Source organism: Trachypithecus francoisi, unplaced genomic scaffold (genome assembly GCF_009764315.1).
Source record: "Trachypithecus francoisi isolate TF-2019V2 unplaced genomic scaffold, Tfra_2.0 Lachesis_group1, whole genome shotgun sequence".
NCBI lineage: Eukaryota > Metazoa > Chordata > Mammalia > Primates > Cercopithecidae > Trachypithecus > Trachypithecus francoisi.
Genome location: NW_022681454.1, coordinates 135311800 through 135321373, shown reverse-complemented (window position 1 = coordinate 135321373; position 9574 = coordinate 135311800). Strand labels below are relative to the sequence as shown.

General features: G+C 37.8%; 1 pseudogene; it reads left to right on the top strand.

Annotated features, from left to right (window-relative positions):
- The first annotated feature begins 4022 nt into the window (after nucleotides 1-4022).
- LOC117084808 lies at nucleotides 4023-4917 on the top strand (annotated as a pseudogene).
- The last annotated feature ends 4657 nt before the right edge of the window (nucleotides 4918-9574 follow it).

The following is a 9574-nucleotide window of genomic DNA, read 5'->3' as shown; positions in this document are numbered from 1 at the left end:
GATCTGGGTAGAGCTTGATTGAAAGTTCAGGTACTTGATTTGATACATAGCTCTAGAATGGAATAGAGTTTCTTCTCTCTCTTCTGCCTGGGGAAAACTGGTTTGAGGTAGTGCCTTCCTATGACTACTAGAGCCAAGTTGATTATTACAAAAAGAGGCTGAATATTTAGCATGTCAAGTTGGCAGGACTGGTATACTTTGGATACCACATATAATCTCTCTTTTATTTACTATATTTCTCAAAATTTATTTTTAACGTTGGCTTCTTAGGCTTTATACAGGGAGTGAAATTTTATCGATCAACTGATTTTTAGGGTTTTTCCTAAACTTAACTGTGAAGTTGGGAAAATGTTCCTTTGGTCTCCTATGTTGTGTTGTAGCAAATAATGACAAATACAGTGTCCTGTATGGCCACTGCTGCCTTTTACTTCTGTGGCAGATGTCAATCATTTATCATGGTCCTGTTTCCTGCTAAGCATGGTTGTAGCTAGAAATTATTCTCCCTTCAGTGATCAAGGGAGGCACTGCAGGGCTGGGAAGAGAAGTGAAAACTATTTTCCATAATTGTTTGAGGATCTCTGTCTCTGGGAGGCGGCATAGGAAAGTAAGAAGAACATGATATTTGGCATCAAACGGGCTTGGGTTTGAATCCAGGGTTTGCCACTAACTAAGTTGGCAAATTAACTTACTTTTCTAAGCCTGTTTTCTTCTCTGTAAAGTGAGATTAATAACACCAATTTTGTAGGCTGTTTGTGATATTAAATGAGATGGAATATGTGCTATTCTTAACAGATTTCATGGATCTTAAATGTTAGTTCATGTTGCCTTTCTACTAAAACTTAGACCAAGGAGAAATTATGATGAATGTATTCTCAGCACCATGCACCATATTAGTGTTTAAAGGAGCATCCCTTTAATGAAAGGAATAAGTTGTCATAGTGTTTTATATATTACATTTAGAGGTTGAATATTTTGATCAGGGGCTTCACTCACTGAAACCACTCAGACTACCACTGGTTCTGCCTAAGGACATGGCTTGATTTCAGTTTTCAAAATGCCAAACTTGGCAGAGACTCATGTTTTAGGGAATTACAAAGGGAAGAGAATCCATAATCTTTACCCTTGAGGAAGTCAAAACCAAGGTACACAATGACAAATAAACATACTGTAGAATGCAAATAACTGAAGCCTGGAAATAGACCCACATAGGCTAAATTATAGATACATAAATGCATTCATTTCTAAAATATCTGTATAGGCAGGCAGATCAATGGAACAGAATAGAATCTTAAGTAGGCCCAAACACTTCAGGGAATCCAGTATATGATAAAGGTAGCATTTTAAATCAGTGAAGAAAGATGGATTATTTAATAGATGGCATTGAGACGTTTTCAGCCATTTAGAAAAACAATAGTTCTGTGTCTCCCTCCTTGCATTAAAGTACATTCTAGATTTGTTATTTTGAATTTCTACCAAAGCTTTAAAGATAAAATGCAAAACTAAAAAATTTTATAAGGCATCATGAAAAAAATTTAAAGTAATCTTGGAGTGAGTAATATTTTCCTAAGAAAAAAAATCTAAGCAGATATTAGGAATAGAGGTAAAGGAATAAATTTTACTATAAAATATTACATTTCTTTCATGGAAAACTACAGTAATTAAAGGCAAAAGGCAAGATTAAAAAAAAAAACCTAGGCCGGATGCAGTGGCTCATGCCTGTAATCCCAGCACTTTGCGAGGCTGAGGCAGGTGGATCATGAGGTCAGGAGTTCAAGACCAGCCTGGCCAACATGGTGAAACCCCGTCTCTACCAAAAATACAAAAAAATTAGCTGGTGTGGTGGCATGCACCTGTATTCCCAGCTACTTGGGAGGCTGAGGCAGGAGAATCCCTTGAACCTGGGATGCAGAGGTTGCAGTGGGCCAAGATCATACCATTACATTCTAGCCTGGGCAACAGGGCGAGACTCAGTCTCAAAAAACAAAACAAAACAAAACAAAAGAACCCTGAACTTTGTACACATGCGTCTTTATCTCCAACGGCATTCCAGAGAGGTTGTACGAATTTTTATCACATCTGCACTCTATATGTACTATATCCTCTCTAGATATGTATAAAACATTAGTATAGGCCAACAAGAAAAATATAAATGGCCTCACAAAATAGGCAAAAGTTATGTATGAAAGAGGAGTTCAGAAAGAAAAATAAATTTTTATGCATATTAAAAAAATCTCAATCTCATTCATAATTAAGAAATACAAATTCAGACCATGAAACAATGTTTTGCCTACCATAGTGGCAATAGTTATAAAACATGGAAATTCACAGTGGCTAAGGATGTAAGGATACAGGTACATATGCAATGTAGGTGCTGTAAAAATTAGTACACCCTCTTTGAAATGCAATTGGACAATATTATTAAAATTTAAAACAGGCCGATCTTGCAAGGCCTGCTAGCAAACGTAGCAATTTGTTCTCTGATTTTATTTTCACCTCTACACAGAGAGATCTGAAAAACAAAAACCAGGAAACAGCCATATGTCCATCAACAGGAGACTGACTAAACAAATTTTGATGTGGTCATATAATAAATTGTTATATCATCATTAGAAATAATTTAGTGTATCTACATGCGCTGATATGGACAGATCTTCAAGATATATGATTAAGTTAAAAGGAAGGTATTAATAATGTCTATAGACATATATTTACATGGAACATTTCTGGAAGAGTGTATAAGAAATGGTCGATGGTGTTTATCTACAGGGAGTGGGATTCAGGAACTGGGCTGAGAAGAAGACTTACTTTACTTTGGATACCCTTTGGTGCTATTTTGAATTTCCAACCAAAATTCAAATTATGTGTTATTTTCATGATAAGTTGATGAACTGATAGAGACAGAGTGATGAGCAAATCAATCGCTTAGGAATCTTTCTAAGCTAATTTCTTTTGTTCATGTTGCAATTAGTGTCTCCTTCATATCATCAAATCAAAAACGAATGAATTATTATCACAGGATGGGAAATACTGAAGCATTTCTGAAAAACAGGAAAGAGAGAGATTCAAAGTGATACACCATGAGAGAAAGGTCTCCTGGGCAAGTAGAGCTAGTTGCCAGTCCTCTCTCTCACAGTTAACAGAGAGCAGGAGGGAAGAGGCCTTGGGGCAATCACCAGGTACTATCTACTAGGTGGCACAGCTGGGGTGCTTGCCTCTTTCTGGACCCTTGCTTTTTCTGAGAATGGGTCAATGACGATATGTGCCCACATTATGAGGTCACTGTGCGCACTGGATGTACAAATAAAGTCACTGTGTGTCCTGGCTATGCAGCGGTAGAGCGGTGTCCTTGGTAATTACCAAGATCAGGAAAATGAGGAATTCACCTTCACAGAAGAGACTCTACCAATACATCTCACTAGGTACCATGTCTCACCATCCTTCCACAATAACCTTGGGCAGGATAGAGTAGCAAAGCCATAGAACTGTCATTCTCAAAAACAAAGGTGTTTGACTGGGCACAGTGGCTCACGCCTATAATCCCAGCACTTTGGGAGGACGAGGCAGGCGGATCATTTGAGGTCAGGAATTCGAAACCAGCCTGGTCAACATGGAGAAACCCCGTCTATACTAAAAATACAAAAATTAGTGGAGCATGGTGGCACACGCCTGTAATCCCTACTTCTCGGGAGGCAGAGGCAGGAGAATCAACTGACCCTGGGAGATGGAGGCTTCAGTGAGCCGAGATGACGCCACTGCACTCTAGCTTATATGATAGAGTGAGACTCTGTATCAAAAAAAAAAAAAAAATAAAAGGCGTTCAAACAGCACTGACTCATTGAACACGTGAAAACAAACATCTCCTTTCCCCACCACCAAAGAGCGCCTTGCTCTTTGGCTCCCTGAGTTAGTCTGGTTGTTTGCAATCCCCTAGGCTGTGGCTGTGAACTGAGGGGATCACACCAGGTCTGGGTTTCTAGCTCATCTGTAGGTGTGGCCCTGATGGTGCAGCAGGCTCTGGACTCCTAAAGCTCTGGAGCGAATTTAAGATTTTATTCTTGAGCGTGGCATAGAAGATGAATTCTTCCACCTTCACCATGAGTGGAAGAGTCTGATGCTCTATCGGTAGTTAACTAGTTATGGGATGTAGCCGCAGACCCATTAAACACAAGAGCCATCGTCCAGGATCAGGGATGTCTGCCTGGCCTTATTTTATTTATGGACCACCCCAGCCCTCCAGTCATTCATTCGGCTTTGCTTGCTCTTCCATACTTGGGAGAATGCCGTGCAGACAGAGAAAAGATGAAAGGAGAACTGGATATGATGTTGAGCATACAAAATGTCATACAGAAAACTGTAACTCTAGGAGGAACAAAACTTCTGGCCTCTGAAATCTATGACATACTTCAGTCTTCCAATAAGGCAGATGGTGATAGTTTCAATGAAATGAATTCATGTCGAAGGAAAGCTCAGTTGTTTTCTGGGAACTACAAACAAATGTGCCAAAACAGTGGTTTTGCATACAGATGGCCTTGATGATACGTCTTGGAGAAATCTATGTAAGAGGCTTTGTTAAAAATTAAAGGTGTTATTAGCTTTACTTTTCAAATGACTGTCAAAGGTGTGGTGCGAATCCATTCAGATTTGAAAGCTGAGGCTTTGGCATCTGCGAAAGCATCAACCAAGTTTACGAAAGATCAGTAAGTTGTGACAAGTGAAAGTGGAGAAGAGATGCTGGTCCCATTCTACCACCTTCCTGTGGTAGAACAGAACACAGAGCTACCTGACTACCTGTCTGAAGATGAGAGTCCCACAAAGGAACAGGACAAAGTAGTGTCCTGGGTCAGCTCACACCCAGTGGGTGGAACTAGCTGGCTGAGCACAGCTGCAAACTTTTTATCAAGATCGTTTTATTGGTAACTTCAATTTGGTGCTCAAGGACTATGTGAACCAACCAGGGGTCAGTTTTCCATTGTTGTGGTGAACTGTCAAGTGCAATTTGCAATAAGTTATCATGAAAAGCTTTTAGATTACATGATCGCATATGCTGCATTTTACATTTTATTGGACATTTTACCCCACTGAGTGGTAAAAAGAAAAGAGGCTATGGAGGGAGTTGCTTTGTTAATGAAAGTATTTTGTTTTTTTTTTTTCTTTCATTTAATTGCCTCATATTTTATAAGCCATTGGTCCACCTTTAAAACCAAACATGGGAGGAGGTTCCAAGATGGACGAATAGGAACAGCTCCAGTCTACAGCTCCCAGTGTGAGTGACGCAGAAGACGAGTGATTTCTGCACTTCCAACTGAGCAACTGAGGTACCAGGTTCATCTCACTGGGGCTTGTCGGACAGTGGGTGCAGCCCATGGAGTGTAAGCCGAAGCAGGGGGGCGCATCACCTCACCTGGGAAGCACAAGGGGTTGGGGAATTCCCTTTCCTAGCCAAGGGAAGCCATGACAAATGGTACCTGGAAAATCGGGACACTCCCACCCTAATACTGTGCTTTTCCAATGGTTTTAGCAAATGGCACACCAGGAGATTATATCTCTGATGAACATCGATGCAAAAATCCTCAATAAAATACTGGAAAACCAAATCCAGCAGCACATGAAAAAGCTTATCCACCAAGATCAAGTTGGCTTTATCCCTGGGATGCAAGACTGGTTCAACATATGCAAATCAATAAACGTAGTCCATCATGTAAACAGAACCAAAGACAAAACCACATGATGATCTCAATAGATGCAGAAAAGGCCTTCGACAAAGTTCAACAGCCCTTCATGCTAAAAACTCTCAGTAAACTAGGTATTGATGGGACATACCTCAAAATAATAAGAGCTATTTATGACAGACCCACAGCCAATATCACACTGAATGGGCAAAAATTGGAAGCATTCCCTTTGAAAACTGGCACAAGACAGGGATGCCCTCTCTCACCACTCCTATTCAACATAGTGTTGGAAGTTCTGGCCAGGGCAATCAGGCAGGAGAAAGAAATAAAGGGTATTCAATTAGGAAAAGAGGAAGTCAAATTGTCCCTGTTTGCAGATGACATGACTGTATATTTAGAAAACTCCATCGTCTCAGCCCAAAATCTCCTTAAGCTAATAAGCAACTTCAGCAAGGTCTCAGGACACAAAATCAATATGCAAAAATCACAAACATTCCTATATACCAATAACAGACAAACAGAGAACCAAATCATGAGTGAACTCCCACTCACAATTGCTTCAAAGAGAATCAAATACCTAGGAATCCAACTTACAAGGGATGTGAAGGACCTCTTCAAGGAGAACTACAAATCACTGCTCAACAAAATAAAAGAGGACACAAACAAATGGAAGAACGTTCCATGCTCATGGATAGGAAGAATCAATGTCGTGAAAATGGCCATACTGGCCAAAGTAATCTATAAAGAACTTAAACAAATTTACAAGAAAAAAATCAAACAACCCCATCAAAAAGTGGGCAAAGGATATGAACAGACACTTCTCAAAAGAAGACATTTATGCAGCCAACAGACACATGAAAAAATGCTCATCATCACTGGCCATCAGAGAAATGCAAATCAAAACCACAGTGAAATAGCATCTCACACCAGTTAGAATGGCAATCATTAAAAAGTCAGGAAACAACAGGTGCTGGAGAGGATGTGGAGAAATAGAAACACTTTTACACTGTTGGTGAGACTGTAAACTAGTTCAACCATTGTGGAAGACAGTGTGGCGATTCCTCAAGGATCTAGAACCAGAAATACCATTTGACCCAGCCATCCCATTACTGAGTATATACCCAAAGGATTATAAACCATGCTGCTATAAAGACACATGCACACATAAGTTTACTGTGGCACTATTCACAATAGCAAAGACTTGGAATCAACTCAAATGTCCACCAATGATAGAGTGGATTAAGAAAATGTGGCACATATACATCATGGAATACTATGCAGCCATAAAAAAGGATGAATTCATGTCCTTTGCAGGTACATGGATGAAACTAGAAACCATCATTCTGAGCAAACTATTGCAAGGACAGAAAACCAAACACCGCATGTTCTCACTCATAGTGGGGAACTGAACAATGAGAACACTTGGACACAGGGTGGGGAACATCACACACTGGGGCCTGTCATGGGGTGGGAGGAGGGGAGAGGGGGGAGGGATAGCATTAGGAGATATACCTAATGTAAATGACAAGTTAATGGGTGCAGCACAACAACATAGCACATGTATACGTATAAACAAACCTGCATGTTGTGCACATGTGCCCTAAAACTTGAAGTATAATAATAATTAAAAAAAATATGTACAGCTTTACATTTTATTTTACATGAAGCATGTCATTAGGAACACTCATTTTCTCCTCAAACCTCAGGACCTACCTGAAGAGAAGTTTTCTTGTAGCTCAAGTTGTGCATGAATTACCAAATATTTTACTCTATGAAATATACATGCTTTACTATGAAAGATACATGCTTTGGTATTCTTCACTGAAAGCTGAAAACATTTCTTGTTACCCTCTTTTGTGCCTTCTTATTTTGCCAACCATGTTTATAGAAAGGACATTACTAATGACATTTTGCAAATTAAAAATATTCACTTGAACATAGTCCTCTAGAAAAAACTCCACAAAAATTTTGCAGCCTTATTCATTATAATTTTAATAAAATTAACAAAATCAGTCAAGAAGAAGGAAACACGTATGTTAGCAAAGTGTTTTTGGAGACTATTTGAATGTGACGACATAAATGTGGTTCTAGTTGACTTCTTTTCACTTTGGTTTATATCAGCTCTTGAGAGTTAAGTCTGACCATGATATTGCAAACAACTGTAAATGGTCTCTAGGCCTTACATTGTGATTATATGTTATCTCCTGCTAGAAAAAAATAATGGTAGTAAAGAACTGACAAACTGAAAACAACAAAAATCAAATGCCTATAATACCATAATGCCATTTTGGTGTAGAGCCTAACTTTAAACCATGAATTGCTTGACAGAAGCCTATTCAGTAGATGTTTCTTTGTATTGCCTTTTGTGAATTTATTATGAAAATGCTGCAGTTGTATTGAATGAAAAAGACCCAAATTATTGCTTATGAAGAAATAAAGCCAGCATTGATCACTTAATCTGGTTTCACATGTCTAGCCAGAAAAAAAGAACTTCAGTGAAGGTAAGATAAATAAATACATTTACATAGAATACTTTTTGGCAGATAAGTGCTAATTACATATATGTAATGCTTTATTAAATTTATGAAATATTGTAACTAAAATTTTCTTTTTGGAAATTAATTAAATCCAGATACATGTTAATATGATATGACTAAAAACAAATAGGAAGAAATTGAAATTCCTTTTCATCCACATGTAGAGCTGCTATTTTACTATTTGGAGAATGTGATGTGAAAATTGGACCCCAAAGGATTTTCTTATGTTTTCATTGTAAAATACCATCACCAGTGAGAGTCTTGAGTTCACTAACATTGTGACCTTCTGGAGGGAGAGTTGTTGGGGGTTATTGAGGATGGTATTTTTTTCATGTGTCTTGTTTCTGATTCAAGTGACATGCACAAACTGAAAAAAAAAAAAGAAACTTTCAGGGCACCTATTGCTCTAAATACATAATATAACTTGCTGCCAGAACCAGATATGCTGAAAAAAAGAAAATAAAACCACCTTCTTTCTATCGCCACTAAAGCAAAGTTTACTCTTCTAACAAATTTGTATTTTATTTTGCATTGCCACATATGTGCTTATTTAAAAACTACATCCCTTTGGTAGTAATTGTTCAGGATAAGTAGGTATTACAGCTTGATGTTTGTGTGTTCTAATTCTAAGTGTTCTTTTATTCCAGATCATATAGAGCAGTTAAGGCAACTGTAACAGCATTTTTTGGAATACATTATAAAATAATAAAAGGTAACATAATTAAAGTTGAATGGATTTTAAAAAGAAGAAAACAAGCATCAGTATATGTGAGACACTAAACACACTAGAAGAACTAGTATCTAAGAAAAAGAGTTAATATAGCAAACAGAAATATTAGAGTAAATATAATTAATACCTTCAGGGCTATGCAATGGAATTTCAAGGATATTGCAACCATGAGCCATAAAGTACATTAAATTGAAATATATTTGTTGAAATAAAATCATATGGTAAATTTTTCTTAGTTTTATGAGTAATTAATTTTTTCATTAATTCAACAAATATGTTGACTATACTCCTTGTTAGGCACAGCAATATCTTGTTATGTGTAATAATAGTATACTTTTCTATACAGTTTGCAAAGGATTTTTCTCATTAGCTCCTGATAACATCCCTATAAAGTGAATAGGGCAGGGCAGGGCAGCTTTTATAGTTCATTTTACACATCAGGGCATGTGGGTTGGAACAGAGTTAAATGTCTTGCTTACAGTGAAACAATCAGTGACAAAGCTGAAATTCACATCCAGGATTTAAAATTTCAAATACATAGCTCTTCTAAATTACATGGCTACTGCAGGAAATGTAATGCTTATTCTACCTTATAGAGTGAAACAGCCACTATGACATTTTCTGAGGTCAGGGTACAA